We start from the raw sequence: 18,083 nt of genomic DNA on the forward strand, positions 1-18,083 counted from the left end.
CCGGATCTGTGGGCTGGTTTTCCTTAGTCATGCTTATCACTAACTGTGTTCCCTTAAAGATCAGCAGTCATATCTTAAGTGCCAAATCCAGTTTCCTCTGTCCATTTTCCATCTTCCTTGACTGACCAGATGACCCAGTTAGGAGGGTCCCATCCTGATTCTCCTCCTTCCTCTCCATATAATGCTTTTACTTCCTTGGTGGTTCCTCTTCTTTCTTCTCTCCTCTGACCATGGATGTGACCCTAAATTTTATCTTGGTCTTCTCACCTTCTCTTTGCACATTATCCTTTGGTAAATTCACCACCCACTGCTTTAAATGTCACTTCTATGTGAATGACACTTGAATTTGTACCTGAAGCCCCATACGGCTCTTCATGGTAACAGTATCAGAAGCTGTTGTCTGGCATTTGAAAACGTGAGAGTTGGAAAAAAATATTAGAGGTGGATTCCTGATTTGCAGTTTTATAGATGAATCAGCTGAATGCTATAGACATGCCTGAGGTCATATCTTTTATTTATTTATTTTGAATTTTATCTATTTTTTAATACAGCAGGTTCTTATTAGTCATCCATTTTATACACATCAGTGTATACATGTCAATCCCAATCTCCCAATTCATCACACCACCACCCCCAGCCCCTGCTGCTTTCCCCCCTTGGTGTCCATACGTTTGTTCTCTACATCTGTGTCTCTATTTCTGCCCTGCAAACCGGCTCATCTGTACCATTTTTCTAGGTTCCACATATATGTGTTAATATATGATATTTGTTTTTCTCTTTCTGAATTACTTCACTCTGTATGACAGTCTCTAGATCCATCCACGTCTCTACAAATGACCCAATTTCGTTCCTTTTTATGGATGAGTAATATTCCATTGTATATATGTACCACATCTTCTTTATCCATTCGTCTGTCAATGGGCATCTAGGTTGCTTCCATGACCTGGCTATTGTAAATAGTGTGGCTGTGAACATTTGGGTGCATGTATCTTTTAGAATTATGGTTTTCTCTGGGTATATGCCCAGTAGTGGGATTGCTGGATCATATGGTAATTCTATTTTTAGTTTTTTAAGGAACCTCCATACTGTTCTCCATAGTGACTGTATCAATTTACATTCCCACCAACAGTGCAAGAGAGTTCCTTTTTCTCCACACCCTCTCCAGCATTTGCTGTTTGTAGATTTTCTGACTGGTGTGAGGTGATACCTCAGTGTAGTTTTGATTTGCATTTCTCTATTAGTGATATTGAGCAGTTTTTCATGTGCTTCTTGGCCATCTGTATGTCTTCTTTGGAGAAATGTCTATTTTGGTCTTCTGCCCATTTTTTGATTGGGTCGTTTGTGTTTTTAATATTGAGCTGCATGAGCTGTTTATATATTTTGGAGATGAATCCTTTGTCTGCTGATTCATTTGCAAATATTTTCTCCCATTCTGAGGGTTGTCTTTTTGTCTTATTTATGGTTTCCTTTGCAGTGCAAAAGCTTTTAAGTTTCATTAGGTCCCATTTGTTTATTTTTGGTTTTATTTCCATTACACTAGGAGGTGGATCAAAAAAGATCTTGCTGTGATTTATGTCAAAGAGTGTTCTTCCTATGTTTTCCTCTAAGAGTTTTATGGTGTCTGGTCTTACATTTAGGTCTCTAATCCATTTTGAGTTTATTTTTGTGTATGGTGTTAGGGAGTGTTCTAATTTCATTCTTTTACATGTAGCTGTCTAGTTTTCCCAGCACCACTTATTGAAGAGACTGTCTTTTTTCCGCTGTATATCCTTGCCTCCTTTGTCTTAGATTAGTTGACCATAGTTGCATGGGTTTATCTCTGGGCTTTCTATCCTGTTCCATTGATCTATATTTCTGTTTTCTGTGCAAGTATCATACTGTCTTGATTACTCTAGCTTTGTAGTATAGTCTGAAGTCAGGGAGTCTGATTCCTCCAGCTCTGTTTTTTTCCCTCAAGACTGCTTTGACTACTTGGGGTCTTTTGTGTCTCCATACAAATTTTAAGATTTTTTGCTCTAGTTCTATAAAAAATGCCATTGGTAATTTGATAGGGATTGCATTGAATCTGTAGATTGGGTAGTATAGTCATGTTCACAATATTGATTTTTCCAATCCAAGAACATGGTATATCTCTCCATCTGTTTGTATCATCTTTAATTTCTTTCATCAGTGTCTTCTGGTTTTCTGCATACAAGTCTTTTGTCTCCCTAGGTAGGTTTATTCTTAGGTATTTTATTCTTTTTGTTGCAAGGGTAAATGGGAGTGTTTCCTTAATTTTTTCTTTCAGATTTTTCATCATTAGTGTATAGAAATGCAAGAGATTTCTGTGCATTAATTTTGTAACCTGCAACTTTACCAAATTCATTGATTAGCTCTAGTAGTTTTCTGGTGGCATCTTTAGGATTCTCTATGTATAGTATCATGTCATCTGCAAACAGTGACAGTTTTACTTCTTCTTTTCCAATTTGAATTCCTTTTATTTCTTTTTCTTCTCTGATTGCTGTGGCTAGGACTTCCAAAAGTATGTTGAATAATAGTGGTGAGAGTGGACATCCTTGTCTTGTTCCTGATCTTAGAGGAACTGTTTTCAGTTTTTCACCATTGAGAATGATTTTGGCTGTGGGTTTGTCGTATATGGCCTTTATTACGTTGAGGTAAGTTCCCTCTCTGCCCACTTTCTGGAGAGTTTTTATCATAAATGGGTGTTGAATTTTGTCAAAAGGTTTTTCTGCATCTATTGAGATGATCATATGGTTTTTATTCTTCAATTTGTTAATATGGTGTATCACATTGATTGATTTGCGTATATTGAAGAATCCTTGCATTCCTGGGATAAATCCCACTTGATCATGGTGTATGATCCTTTTAATGTGTTGTTGGATTCTGATTGCTAGTATTTTGTTGAGGATTTTTGCATTTATATTCATCAGTGCTATTGGTCTGTAATTTTCTTTTTTTGTAGTATCTTTGTCTAGTTTTGGTGTCAGGGTGATGGTGGCCTCATAGAATGAGTTTGGGAGTGTTCTTTCCTCTGCAATTTATTGGAAGAGTTTGAGAAGGATGGGTGTTAGCTCTTCTCTAAATGTTTGATAGAATTCACCTGTGAAGCCATCTAGTCCTGGAATTTTGTTTGTTGGAAAATTTTTAATCACAGTTTCAATTTCATTACTTATGATTGGTCTGTTCATATTTTCTATTTCTTCCTGGTTCAGTCTTGGAAGGTTATACCTTTCTAAGGATTTGTCCATTTTATTGGCATAGAGTTGCTTGTAGTAGTCTCTTAGGATGCTTTGTATTTCTGCGGTGTCTGTTGTAACTTCTCCTTTTTCATTTCTAATTTTATTGATTTGAGTCCTCTCCCTCTTTTTCTTGATGAGTCTGGCTAATGGTTTATCAATTTTGTTTATCTTCTCAAAAAACCAGCTTTTAGTTTTATTGATCTTTGCTATTGTTTTCTTTGTTTCTATTTCATTTATTCCTGCTCTGATCTTTATGATTTCTTTCCTTCTGCTAACTTTGAGTTTTGTTTGTTCTTCTTTCTCTAGTTCTTTAGGTGTAAGGTTAGATTGTTTATTTGAGATTTTTCTTGTTTCTTGAGGTAGGCTTGTATTGCTGTAAACTTCCCCCTTAGAACTGCTTTTGCTGCATCCCATAGGTTTTGGATCATCGTGTTTTTGTTGTAATTTGTCTGTAGGTATTTTCTGATTTCCTCTTTGATTTTTTCAGTGATCTCTTGGTTATTTAGTAATGTATTCTCTAACCTCAATGCATCTGTGTTTTTACATCTTTTTCCCTGTAATTGATTTCTAATCTCATAGCGTTGTGGTCAGAAAAGATGCTTGATATGATTTCAGTTTTCTTAAATTTACTGAGGCTTAATTTGTGTCCCAAGATGTGATCTGTCCTAGAGAATGTTCCATGTGCACTTGAGAAGAAAGTGTAATCTGCTGTTTTGGGATGGAATGTCCTATAAGTATCAATTAAATCTATCTGGTCTGTTGTGTCATTTAAAGCTTGTGTTTCTTTATTAATTTTCTGGTTGGATGATCTGTCCATTGGTGTAAGTGAGGTGTTAAAGTCCCCCACTATTATTGTGTTACTGTCGATTTCCTCTTTTATAGCTGTTAGCAGTTGCCTTATGTATTAAGGTGCTCCTATGTTGGGTACATATATATTTATAATTGTTGTATCTTCTTCTTGGATTGATCCCTTGATCATTATGTAGTGTCCTTCCTTGTCTCTTGTAACATTCTTCATTTTAAAGTCTATTTCATCTGATATGAGTATTGCTACTCCAGCTTTTTTTTGATTTCCATATGCATGGAATACCTTTTTCCATACCTGCACTTTCAGTCTGTATGTGTCCCTAGGTCTGAAGTGGGTCTCTTGTAGACAGCATATATATGGGTCTTGTTTTTGTATCCATTCAGCAACCCTGTGTCTTTTGGTTGGAACATTTAATCCATTTACATTTAGAGTAGTTATCGATATGTATGTTCTTATTTCCATTTTCTTAATTGTTATGGGTTTGTTTTTGTAGATCCTTTTCTTCTCTTTTGTTTCCCACTTAGAGAAGTTCCTCTAGCATTTGTTGTAGAGCTGGTTTGGTGGTGCTAAATTCTCTTAGCTTTTGCTTGTCTGTAAAGCTTTTGATTTCTCTGTTGAATCTGAATGAGATCCTCCCGGGTAGAGTAATCTTGGTTGTAGGTTCTTCCCTTTCATCACTTTGAATATGTCATGCCACTCCCTTCTGGCTTGTAGAGTTTCTGCTGAGAAATCAGCTGTTAACCTTTTGGGAGTTTCCTTGTATGTTATTTGTCATTTTTCCCTTGTTGCTTCCAATAATTTTTCTTTGTCTTTAATTTTTGTGAATTTGATTACTATGTGTCTTGGCGTGTTTCTCCTTGGGTTTATCCTGCCTGGGACTCTCTGCACTTCCTGGACTTGGGTGTCTATTTCCTTTCCCATGTTAGGGAAGTTTTCAACTATAATCTCTTCGAATATTTTCTCAGGTCATTTCTCTCTCCCTTCTCCTTCTGGGACCCCTATAATGCGAATGTTATTGTATTTAATGTTGTCCCAGAGGTTTCTTAAGCTGTTTTCATTTCTTTTCTTTCTTTTTTCTTTTTTCTGTTCCACGGCAGTGAATTCCACCATTCTGTCTTCCAGGTCACTTATCCGTTCTTCTGCCTCAGGTATTCTGCTATTGATTCCTTCTAGTGTATTTTTCATTTCAGTTTTTGTATTGTTCATCTCTGTTAGTTTGTTCTTTAATTCTTCTAGGTGTTTGTTCTTTAATTCTTCTAGGTCTTTGTTAAACATTTCTTGTGTCTTCTCGACCTTTGCCTCCATTCTTTTTTCTGAGGTCCTGGATCACCTTCACTATCATTATTCTGAATTCTTTTTCTGGAAGGTTGCCTCTCTCCACTCCATTTAGTTGTTTTTCTGGGGTTTTATCTTGTTCCTTCATCTGGTACGTAGCTCTCTGCCTTTTCATCTTGTCTATCTTTCTGTGAATGTGGTTTTCCTTCCACAGGCTGCAGGATTGTAGTTCTTCTTGCTTCTGCTCAGTCATATGTTTTAATTGAGGTGGAGACCATAGCGATTTGCCCTAGCCTGCTTTCCCTCCTGTCTTCTATCACTTCATGTGTGCACCAGCCAAACTGGGCTACGTAAGCTGCTCCTTTGTCCTGACCCCATGCCCACAATTTTTCACAGTGTTTCCTTCCTGAAATGCACACTCCTCCTTCCTCTCCTTCATCTATAAAAACCCTACCTCTAATTCAGCACACCTGAAATATTGGTGTTTCTCTCCCATTTCCTCAAAAAAAGTCCCAGTTGATCAAACTAGTGCACAATGGCCAGGAGAGCCAGACTCTAATGGACCAGCATCCTCAGGGATCTCTGTGGGACCTGCCCATAGATTTAAGGGAACAAAGGCAATGAACCCCCCACCTTCATTCTTTCTACTACCTACTTCTCCATCACCAATACTTAGTAAAATCCAAAATATCTTTAAATGACCACATGTCAAAAAGTTAAGTGTTATGTGGGAGGGAATTCAATGAAAACTTTTAAACCATTAAAAAAAAAACAAACCCACTCCTTTCTCCAAAAGAAGTCCAAAATATCTGTTGATAATTTAAAAGGCACAGCAAAGATTTTGACCCTATTAAACTTCCTTAGACAATGACTTATTTTAGGCATTAGAAAATTTTTGGTTCAAAGGACAGCTATTTTTATCAACGACATGAGTCACTCTTTCTTACTATTTATTTTATCTGCCTCCCACTTTCTCCCTTACACGCTCATACAGTTGGAATATTACATGGTTTCCCAATTCTCTGTTATTCTGGTCAAATTTTGGTTAGAATTTAATGTTAAATGTAAGTATGCAATAAGTATTTTTATATTTGTTTTAATTTTTAATTTTTCCTGTCATTAGAATACGTTGAAGAAACGAAAATGGGAAACAGGGGTTTATGCTGAAGAATAACTTTGCATGGGTACTAATAAATACCCCACAAATGAATTTCTACTTTTCATTTGTTGTTAATCATCAATGTTATTGGACAAAGATACTAGTGGTACACTATTTTTAGGTCTCTTAAAACTAAATCTTTGCTTAGTCTACTGAGCTGCTTTGTTAGTGGTCCAAGAAAATCCATATTTAGTGGGAATTTGAATACTTGCATTTAACTCTTTACACAGTGGGTTACAAAAGTATCTTGCCATTAGTGAAATTACACAGTCCCCACACTCAAGCCCCAGTGATACCATGTCTGGCCAAGAAGCTGTATCGGGAGAGGAGAGCAAAGAGAATGAGGCCACACTCTGAGCTTAATACTAAGACAACTCAGTTACACTTCACCCCGCTGAGGCTTTCTTTTCTTGCAAATGAAAGCATGCTCTGTATCCAAACTCTACCTTCCCTATACCCTAGTTTATGGATCCTCAACCTTTCCAAAGGGGAGAGTCCAGTGTCTGACCCCTGTTTTAAATGAGATAATGTATGACAAGTACTTGGTCACTAGTAGATCACTGAGACCCAGAAAGTGGCAACACTTATTCCTATTATTTACCCTGAGGGTTCTATGAATCCCTCTGAGGCCCTGAAAATGGATGTTGTTTGAGGTCTCATGCCACTGAAAATTGACCAATCTGTCTTCCTTTTCACCTTGTACTTCACCCTCATTGCACTTGTCATGATTTTAATGCCAACTATCTCTGAAGCTTGGGAAATCCGGATATCTGCATGGCCAGGAAATCATAGCTTGGACCTAGTCCCTTAAAATCTGCCTCCTTTGCTAAACTTCAAGTTCCATTAAGGGCTGGGACCCTTTGGCCTTGTTCCCCCATTGATTCCTAGTCCCAAGGAATAGTTCTGGCACATAGTCGCACTCAGCATTAATACAGGCTCCTGATCCAGGCCCTGTCTTCTCAGTCCTCTGATTTCTGCTATATATACAGCTGTTCTCATGGAATTGATACCACTTGACTCATTCTCCTCTAGGTCATGGAAGGCCCTTCATTGTGGGACAGTGGTTTGGCTAAGACTGAGTTTCCCTCCTACCCTGTACCGCATGGGAGACACTGGAGGGCCTGCTCTTTTGTGTGCTCAGAAAGCACATCCTTTGCACGTAGGGGATAGTCAAGCTGCTTAGGTAGCACAGAACCCTCTGGAATGAGGAAGTTCTGTAAACAACCATCTCATCTCACAGTGTTCAGTAAACATCTGCAAGCACTAACAGCTACTAGTTAGTGTCTTGAAATGCATTGTGTAGTCTGGGGTTATTTTTACTTTTTTTAAGTAATGGAGAGCTTCTAGGATCATTTTAATTGACTTTTCCATTTTTCATCTGTACCTAACCACAGGCAAAAGGGAGCCAACAGTCCCTTTATGAAACATTTGTTGCCAAATACCACTGGGTCTTTTTGATTGTATGGTGCACACCCATTGTTAATTATGCTGATTGTTATCCCTAATAGAGGAACAAGTAAGACTCTGGCTCTGAAGCTTGGGAAAACCCTATTTTCAGAACAGACAGGAAACCACAGCCTGGGCTTTGATTGACCTTGAACTTTATTCTCACCTTCCTGGCCCCCTTCCTCACCTTCTACTCCCCCACCTTCAAACACACCTTGAGCGTAAGTGATAGGAGGAGAGCTTCAGTAAAAGTGGGAAGCTATTTTTCCCAGTAGTCATTTGGAAATCATAGAATCTAGGAGTGGGAAATGATCTAGAGTTCCATTATTTCATCCAATTCCTTCATTTAACAGAGAAAGAAAGTGGAGCCCGGAGTGGGTATGTGATGAGGCAGAATGAGGACCAGAATCCTGAAGGCCGAGTTAGAATTCTCCAAACAAAGCCTGAATAAGGGGCCACCCCTGCTCTGGATTTACTGTACACCTTTAGGCTCATGTGGAGCAGAATCGACACTGAGAAATAGTTAATGGTTCTTTTGTATACTTTGATCTAAAAGCTTCCCAACCTCTAAGGCATATTTTAAAAGTAGAAGTAAAGAGAGAGAAAGAGGTGATAGGTACTTAATTTAGATGTTGGATGTAGCTTCCTAGTTGTACCAGAATTCCTCTTGATTTTATTCAGCTAAGTGAAGACCAAATTACCATCATGGGTGATTTTTATGAAGGGTTGAATGACTTAATTAGCTTGGCTTTTATAGTAGCCTGAAGAGATCCATCCCCACTGACTCCTGTGTTTCGACAAAGCTCAAACACTGTTATAGATCAAAGGGAAGATGACATGAAATCTGGACATGTCAAGGGTGCTACACTGAGAGCCTCCTGTAAATGGGTAATTGAGGAGCTGTTTCCAGGCTGGACTCCTGACCCCAGAGGCTGTAACGTCAAGGACAGAGATAACCACAGTCTGGGGTGTCTGAGCCCTGGCTGCTGGGAGAAACGGATCCTCATCCACACACCCCTGAGTATGTGATCGTCCTGGCAACAATTCAGAGTATCAAGTAACTGCCATGCCTCTTGTAAACGTGTCCTTCAAAAAGGAACCTTCCTTCATGCCAAAGTCTTTATTGCTTTCAAAGTCTCAGGCTTCCTTCAAAATCAACATTCTCCTTATTTATTATTGACATTAATATCAACCACACCAAAGCTATCAAAGCCAAAGTTGTTAATCTTGCTAACGCTAATTTAAGCCAATATTGGTTACAAATAATGTTTCTTCTAATGTTGTGTGTAGTTGAATTCAAAGCTGATGACCTTGGTTAAAATATCAGCTGTGGACCCTTGGAAATGACACAGTTTTTCAGAGTCTCCTTATAAAACGAGAATAATAACACCTATTCTGTGAGGCTTTTGCTTCTTAATGATTTCACTGGTAATGTATTCATTGCAGGAAACAATTTTTGTAGAGCAGTCTACATTACGTTTTAAGAAATAGAAGTAAAAGTAGGTGCAAATGCAATTAAACTTACAATTTCAAAATTTAAACTAGAATTAGTCATTTGAGAAACTTACCCTTTACCCATATTTAAAATTTATAGTTTCTAATCAGAAGAAACTAAAATTTTTTTCTTTTGAAAAAAATCTCAGACTCTAAAGGAGTTCTAAAAGGCTGACTCTTCACACATAATGCTCTTGAAGTAATCAAAGAAACAGTATGTTTATTTTTTAGGTGACTAGATAGATGTTCATGTAAAAATTTCAAGTAGTCTCAACCCTGTGAATCCTAAATTCTTGGGATTATTTATTACTTTGGCTCCTTTCATTAAAATTTACTAAGTTTTATTATAATCGTTATCAGGATTTTTCCAGGGGGACCTGAGACCTGTAAACATCTCACAATCATGCTTAAATGCTACATGGATGGATTATGTAAAAACTTGTAGAAGAATCAGTTTTTCTTGAAATTTTCCTAGGGGGAAAGGCTATGAAGAAAGAATTTTATCAAGTGCTGAGAGAGAATACATATTCAGACCTTTTCTGTGCATAAAAGGTTTGCTCTGAAATCTTAAGAAATCATCAAAAAAAGGAGGACATTCAGATTTGTTGTTATTTAAAGATTTTATAGGAAAATCATAAATGTCTCATTTCTGTAGCACTTAAGTTTTGCCCTCCAAAAAGACCAAACAGATTTGTTACAGAGAGTCACGCAGCAATTTGTGAATCTTTGAACATGTCTGTTTAATGGAGAAAATAGTAGAACATTCATGGATGTACAGTGGTGCTATCTATTAAATCAATGGATTTTACAAAGTAGGCACAGGAACCTTTCTGGTTTCAACCCGTAGAGGTCAAGGTCTCCACCACAATTCTGACATAGAACTTAATATACAAAGAGAAGCTTTCACAGCCTGCTTCAGTGTGGCTTCCTGGTCTACCAAGCAGCCTCTGCTACCTGGTTCATAGCCCACATCAGATCTGAAGGGCACGGATGCAGGTCTACTTGGAGTCTAATGGATAGTGTGTCCTCTCTTGTGAGAGAAGGGGAATGTTGGTCAACTTGTCAAAAAATTTCTTCCCAGATTTGAAAGACAAAGAGAGATTTTCCTCCTGAACAGAATATATGTCAATTACAGAATATATCAGGACTGCATCTCAGTCCTCTAAGCCTGCTGGTTAATTTTCAATTTCCTACCTTTAAGAAAGATAGAATAGGAGAAGAAAGAGGAGAACTGGCTCTAAAACTGTCAAGAGAGTGTAAAAAAACCTCAAAATCACAGTATAGTTTTTCTTTTTTTTTTTAAATTAGGAAACATATGACACTGTGTAAAGAGGGCTTATGTACAATTACTTGCTCTCCTTATCTCTAGTAAGAGTTCTATTTTGCAATAAGAGAAACTCAAGTATTCAGGGACAAACAGATTCAAGGTCACATAGCATTGGATGCATGATGCAAGATACTGGAATAGCATTCCAATGATGGTGACATTTCCAGTTATCTCTGTGCAATGTATAAATGGTTTCTTCAGGCCTCAGCAGCCTGGTACATAAAATGGAGACACATTACACAGGGTTGCCAGATAAACTACAGGACGTCCAGTTATATTTGAGTTTCAGAAAAACAACAAATAATTTTTAATATCACAGTGTCCATGCAATATTTGGGACATACTGATGCTAAAAAATTATTCATTGCTTATTTGAAATTCAAATTTAACGGGATGTCTTGCATTTTTATTTTCTAAATTACCACAATAGATGTAAATAATTGTATTTCTTTGGTTCTGTTTTCATCAGTTATTGAAGAATCTCTAATCTCTCTTTTAAAAAATTGGAAGAACAATCCATAGAGAAAGAACAGTCTTTTCAACAAATGGTACAAATAAAAAAACAAATACCCCAAATTTAAAGATGGGCAAAAGGGGCTTCCCTGGTGGCGCAGTGGTTGAGAATCTGCCTGCCAATGCAGGGGACACGGGTTCGAGCCCTGGTCTGGGAAGATCCCACATGCCACGGAGCAACTGGGCCCGTGAGCCACAATTACTGAGCCTGCGCGTCTGGAGCCTGTGCTCCGCAACAAGAGAGGCCGCGAGAGTGAGAGGCCCGCGCACCGCGATGAAGAGTGGTCCCCACCTGCCGCAGCTAGAGAAAGCCCTCACACAGAAACGAAGACTCAACACAGTCATAAATGAATAAATAAATAAATAAATAAAAAGAACGTGAATTTCTTTAAAAAAAAAAACAAAAAACAAAAAACAGAGTCATGGAAGATATAAAAAAAGACCCAAATCAAACTTCTAGAAAAAAAATAAATAAATAAAGATGGGCAAAAGATTTGAATAGACATTTCACCAAAAGTATATATACAAATGACCATAATCCCATGAAAAGATGCTCAACATCATTAGCTATTAGGGAGATGCAAACCAAAACCACAATGAGATATTACTTCACACCACTAGGATGCCTAAAATAAATGACAGATGATAACAAATGTTCATAAGGATGTAGAAAAATTGGAGCTCTTATTCTTGGCTAGTGGTAATACAAAATGGTGCAGTCACCTTGGAAAACTTTCCCCACAAAATGTTGAACGTATAGTTACCATTTTGCAATTCCACTCATAGATATATATCCAGAGAATTGAAAACATGTTTGCACAGAAACTTGTACATGAAACTTGTACAACATTATTTATAATAGCCCCGAAATTGAAGCATCTGAAATGGTCATCAACTGATGAATAAACAAAATGTGGTATATCCATACATATTGCCATGTTATATGGCAATAAGAAAGAGTGAAGTATTGATATACGCTGCAATGTGGATGGGCCTTAAAAACATCATGTTAAGTGAAAGAAGCATGTGATAGAAGATCACATATTGTGCAATCCATTTATATAAAAGACAGAATGTATATTAGAGGTTTCCAGGGGATGGGGATAGGAGAAATGAGAAATGACTGCAAATGACGTGGGATTCCTTTCGGGGTGTTAGAAATGTTCTCAAGTGAGATAGTGATAAGAGTTGCACATCTCTGTGATTATACTAAAAACCAATGAACTGTATATTTTTAAAGGGTGAATTGTATGGTATGTGACATATATCATAATGTTATATATGTTATAAAATATATATGAATATGCTTTTTTTTTGCAAAGAGAAACACAAAATGAATAAACCAAAAACTAATGAAATTGTAAAGCACAGACAGTGAGAGGGAATGAGGTAAAAGGGATAGGAAAGAGAATGAGACTTCTCTAACTTTTAAATAATGATTTTACTTTGACCATGCTAATGTTTTATATATTCAAAAATAAAATTAAATAATAAAAGTAGGAAAGTATGAAAATTGACTACAAAGAGAAACAAATGAACCTAATTATATCAATCTGATAATAAAAATATTCAGAAGAAAATAGGAACTGATCCAAACAACTACTCTGACAATGGATATAGAACAAGACGAATTGCAAAAAACTGATGCCCAGGAGAACCAATATCTTCACTGTGGGAGAAGGGATATATTAGGTTGAACCATTTGAAATTGCTGATATTCAATAGTTCTTAACACCCCTAAAGGAAATTTTATTTTATTTCTTTTTTTATTTTTTAAGATTTTTATTGGAGTATAGTTGATTTACAATGTTGTGTTAGTTTCAGGTGTACAACAAAGTGAATCAGTTATACGTATACATATATTCACTTTTTTTTTTTTTAGATTCTTTTCCCTTATAGGCCATTACAGAGTACTGAGTGGAGTTCCCTGTGCTATACAGCAGGTTCTTACTAGTTATCTATTTTATATACAGTAGTGTGTATATATATGTCAGTCCCAATCTCCCAATTTATCCCTCCCCCACTTATCCCCTGATAACCATAAGTTTGTTTTTTACATCTGTGACTCTACTTCTGTTTTGTAAGTTCGTTTGTACCCATTTTTTTTTAGATTCGCTATATAAGTGATATCATGATATTTGCCTTTCTGTGTCTGACTTACTTCACTCAGTATGACAATCTCTAGGTCTATCCATGTTGCTGCAAATGGCATTATTCACCATCAAAAAATCTACAAACAATAAATGCTGGAGAGGGTGTGGAGAAAAGGGAACCCTCCTACAAAGTTGGTGGGAATGTAACTTGGTACAGCCACTATGGATGGTGTCTCCTTAAAAAATTAAGAATAGAACTACCATATGACCCAACAATCCCATTCCTGGGCATATACCCTGAGAAAACCATAATTCAAAAAGATACATGCACCCCAATGTTCATTGCAGCACTATTTACAATAGCCAGGACATGAAAGCAACCTAAATGTCCATCAACAGAGGAATGGATAAAGAAGATGTGGTACACATACACAATGGAATACTACTCAGCCATAGAAAAGAATGAAATAATGTCATTTGCACCAACATGGATGGACCTAGAGATTGATATACTGAGTGCAGTAAGTCAGATCAAAAGGAAATTTTATATTATTCAATCTAATACAAATATGAATTGAGGGAAAGGGAGGAAGAACCCTGTGTTATTGAATTGGAATTAGTATGGCATAATGATTTTTTAAAATCATGCTTTCTAACTCTGTCCACTGGATGGGTTTAGAATCAATGGCCCTCCAGTAGCAATAAGCACACATAACCTTTGGTTTCTAAACACCATTTCCTTCTACCAAAAAAAAAAAAAAATACTTAGAGAAATCACCATTCTAGATCTGGTAGAGGAAAATTTCCATGCTCACATGCAGCATCTTGCAGTGCCAGAAAGTAAGGAAGTCCTCACAGACTCATTGGGATATGCGAAAAGGACATAGGAGCCAACTTGAAGGGGCTCCCACTGGCCAAATGTGGGACAATTTGAACACCAAAAAAGAATGATGACAGTAATGGATCGTTACACATTGAATTAAAATAATATAATAAAAGGATGATTTGGTGGGGACAAGAGAGATAAACTCTTTTTTATAGAAGAATACCAGTTAATAAAAGTAGAAAGAATGACAGTTAGGAAATCATCACGTTGCAACCACCATTGTAATAATTAACTTAAACCAGGATCATCAGTGGATGCCAGAATCAGAGGGTGAAAATTTGTTGGGTGTGCTGAAAAGAATTAACACAGTAGGTCTAAGATTATTATCCTTAGAAAGGCCTACTTGGCCCTTGGCTGGCATCTGGGAACTTGGACTTCAGGAGGGTTCCCATCATTCCCAGAATGGATAAGAGAGGCTCACTGTGCCTACACTGTTTTTACAACAATGTGCTGAACACCTGCTTTCCCTTTGGGACTCTTCAATTTTGGTACATGCTATGCAGAGGGTGCCTACATGACCTGCCTTCAATAAAAACCTTGTGCACTGAGTCTTTAAGGAGTGTCACCTGGTAACAACATTTTGCATGTGTTGTCACAACTTGTTGCTGGGAGAAGACCCTTGGAAGCTTGTGTCACTTTCCTTAGGACTTTGCCCCATGCACCTTCCCCCTTTGCTGATTTGGCTTGGTATATTTTTGCAGAATCTGGTGAGTCCTCCTAGCAAAATATCAAAACTGGAGGTAGTTTTGTGGACCCCTGACACATTGGGGAATAAGATATTCACACAATCTCAAAACTTCACCAAACAGATTATTTCCTAATTACAAAGGGAACATGGTATCTTAACAAAGGAGAAATCTGGCAAACATAATCTTAACCAAGTAATCAAAATCACCAACAATGGGACAGACTTACATCATGTGCCTCATAATATGATGCAGTACTCTTGCCAAACATATTTAACCTGAATCTAATAGTGAGGAAATAAACAGACAAATCCAAATTGAGGGACATTCTACAAAACACCTGTTCTGTATTCTTCAAAAAATGTTAAAGTCGTGAAAGACAAAGAAAGGCTGAAGAACTTATTCTAGATTAAAGAAGACTAAAGAGATAAGAAAACTAAGTGTTCAGCTATAAAGGACATTGTTGGGATAACTTGAATGTGGGGAAATTTGAATGTGCAATGTTTATTAAATAAAAATATTGTAACAATGTTAAATTTAATTTTTTGTGTGTGATAATTATATTATGGTTATATACAGGAAGGGTTTTCTTTTTAAGAGGTACAGTATCTAGGAGTGATGTATCATGATGTCAGTAACTTCCATATATATATACAGAGAGAGAGGGAGGGAGGGCGGGGTGGGGGTAGAAGAGAGAGGAAGCAACTATGGCAGAATGACAACAATTGGTGAATCTAGGTAAAGAGTAGATGTGCATTAATTGTAATATTTTTGCAACTTTTCTATAGGTTTGAACATGTTTTTTTTTCAATAAAAAGTTGTGAAGTTGTGCGGTTGGGGGAGAGGGGCAAATAAAGTTCCCTGAAGAGAAGCCTTCTTTATTCCTTATGGTCTGAATAGTGGTCCAGACATATGTCATAACAGTTTCCCTGAGTTTTTTGTAAGATCAAAAAGGTGATAAACTTTTGAAAAATTTTTAATACTATTACTTTTCTGTATCACCCCCACACCTTTCTGGAATTCAAATTCTATATACATCAGGCAGTTCGATGTTATTTCATAGCTCACAGATGCTCTGTTTATTTTTTTTCCCCAGGTTTTAAATTTCATTTTGGATAGATTCTACTGCTTTGTCTTCAAGTTCACTGATCATATCTTCTGCAGTATCTAATTTCTTAATTTGATCAAGTATATCTTTGCATCTTAGATATTTATTTTTCCATGTCTATGATATTGATCTGGGTCTTATATCTTTCATTTACATCCTATCATTCTCATACTTTCCCCTAATTTTTGAAACCATGGAGTATATTTATAATAGCTGTTTTAACACTCTTGTGTATTAAGTCTATCATCTATGTCACTTTAGGTATGTTTCTGTTGATATATCTCCTAGTTATATGTCTTCTGTTTGATTTGCACCTAGTAATTTTTTATTGGATGCCAGATGTTGTTAATTTTATAACAATGAGTGAAGCTGCATGAGGTTGGAAAAGGTGTAGTCCTTTAAAAATTATTATGCTTTGTTCTGGAATGCAGTTAAGTCACTTGGGAATGGCTTGATCCTTTCGAGGCTTGCTATAGAATTTGCCACTATTTTGTGGATTTGGAACAACTTTCAGTCTGAAGATCATTTGGCCCACTCCTGAGGCAATATGCTTCCAAGGACTCTACCAAATGCCCAGGTATAGGAGATCTTTCCTCTCTTTTCTCTCATCTAGAAAATGAACTATTCCAGGCTATGTATGAGCTTTAGCAATTTTCCCATCTGCTTCTTTCCAGTGTTTCTTTCTTTAATCTTAGCAGTTTTCTTACACAAATGCATAGATCAGAACTCAATCAAAGACTCAAGGGAAACTTGGCAGTTCTCAGAAACTCTTTCCCTCTGTGCAGTTTCCTCCTCTCTGTTACTTTACTAGGAAAGCTAAACTAAACTCTGAACTCTGCTTCCTCAACTCAGGGAGCTATTCAGGCGATATGTAGGTTCTGTCTCCTTGTGCTGTGACCTGGGAATTCTCTCCAGGCAGTGAGCTGGGGCATTCATAGGGATTGCCTCATATATTTATCTTGTCTAGGGATTATCCTCTATGGTACCTGTTGTGCGTCACCTAAAAAGGTTATTTCATATATTTTGTCTAGCTTTGTATTAGTTTAACGGGAGAGGGAAAATTTGGTTCCTGTTACTCCATAATGGCTGGAATTGGAAGTCTTCAGTGATATTATTTCTATTATGAAATGAGAAAATATTTATTTAAGAAAATGTGGAAATTACTTATGCATAAGTAAATTAGGACAAAATGCCCATTGATCATTCACTAAACACATGAAATTTTGGTATATTTCATTCAGGTATTGTGTTTCCTATGACTAGCTGGCTTTATTAAAAAAAAAAATGCAACAGATAAATATGGCATTTAAAATACAACTTTAATACTTTTTTTTTAGTTTAACATTATTTCATAATCATTTACCTATGCTTTTTCTTAGAATCATTTATAAAGCCTGGACAATATCCCAACATGTAGACATGTATACTATAGATTATTTAAGCTTCTCTCTGCAGATGGACATTTAGCTGGTTTCCAGTTTTTGTTATTATAAATAATGAATATTTTTATACAGATATTTTTGTTTAAATTTGAATGATTTACTTAGGCAACATTGGAATTACTGGATATAAGTATTTTAAGGGACACAATTCATTTTTTCAAGTTGGTTTCCAAAGAACTGTATCATTTAAAATATTCACCACTCAGTACAATTATGAAGTACTTAACTCTGTGCCACTCATTGTGCAAGGTTCTGGTGATTTAAGATGAACAAGACCCCAACTTTGAGTTCTAGATGCTTACAGCCTAGCTGTGGAGACCAATATGTTAATAGATAAGTGCTGCAAAGCATTATGGGGGTTCTGTATGCACATGAACAGGTTGCAATGAGTTGCTTTGGGCAGAGAAATGTGTCTACTTTATTACCTTACAGAGGCTGATGTAAAGTAAGCATCTAATAAATAGTTGTTAGAAAGGAAGGAAGGAAGAAAGAAAGAAAGAAAGAAAGAAAGAAAGAAAGAAAGAAAGAAAGGAAGGAAGAAAAGAAGGAAGAAAGAAAGGAGAAAGGGAGAAAGAAAGTTAAAGAGGTGAATGTTATTTCCATTTAG

The 18,083-nt window shown here is 36.7% G+C and overlaps 1 protein-coding gene and 1 long non-coding RNA gene across 5 annotated transcripts in view; one reads left to right on the top strand and one right to left on the bottom strand.

Annotated features, from left to right (window-relative positions):
• The window catches only part of LOC309610562 (uncharacterized protein), a 651,150-nt gene that overhangs the window by 518,789 nt on the left and 114,278 nt on the right, over window positions 1-18,083 (top strand). The gene's annotated exons all lie outside the window — the stretch shown is intronic.
• Window positions 1-18,083, bottom strand: part of LOC309610579 — a 264,883-nt gene that overhangs the window by 80,710 nt on the left and 166,090 nt on the right. The window lies entirely within an intron of this gene.

Source organism: Balaenoptera borealis (assembly GCF_965194805.1).
Source record: "Balaenoptera borealis genome assembly, chromosome: 14".
Taxonomy (NCBI): Eukaryota; Metazoa; Chordata; class Mammalia; order Artiodactyla; family Balaenopteridae; genus Balaenoptera; species Balaenoptera borealis.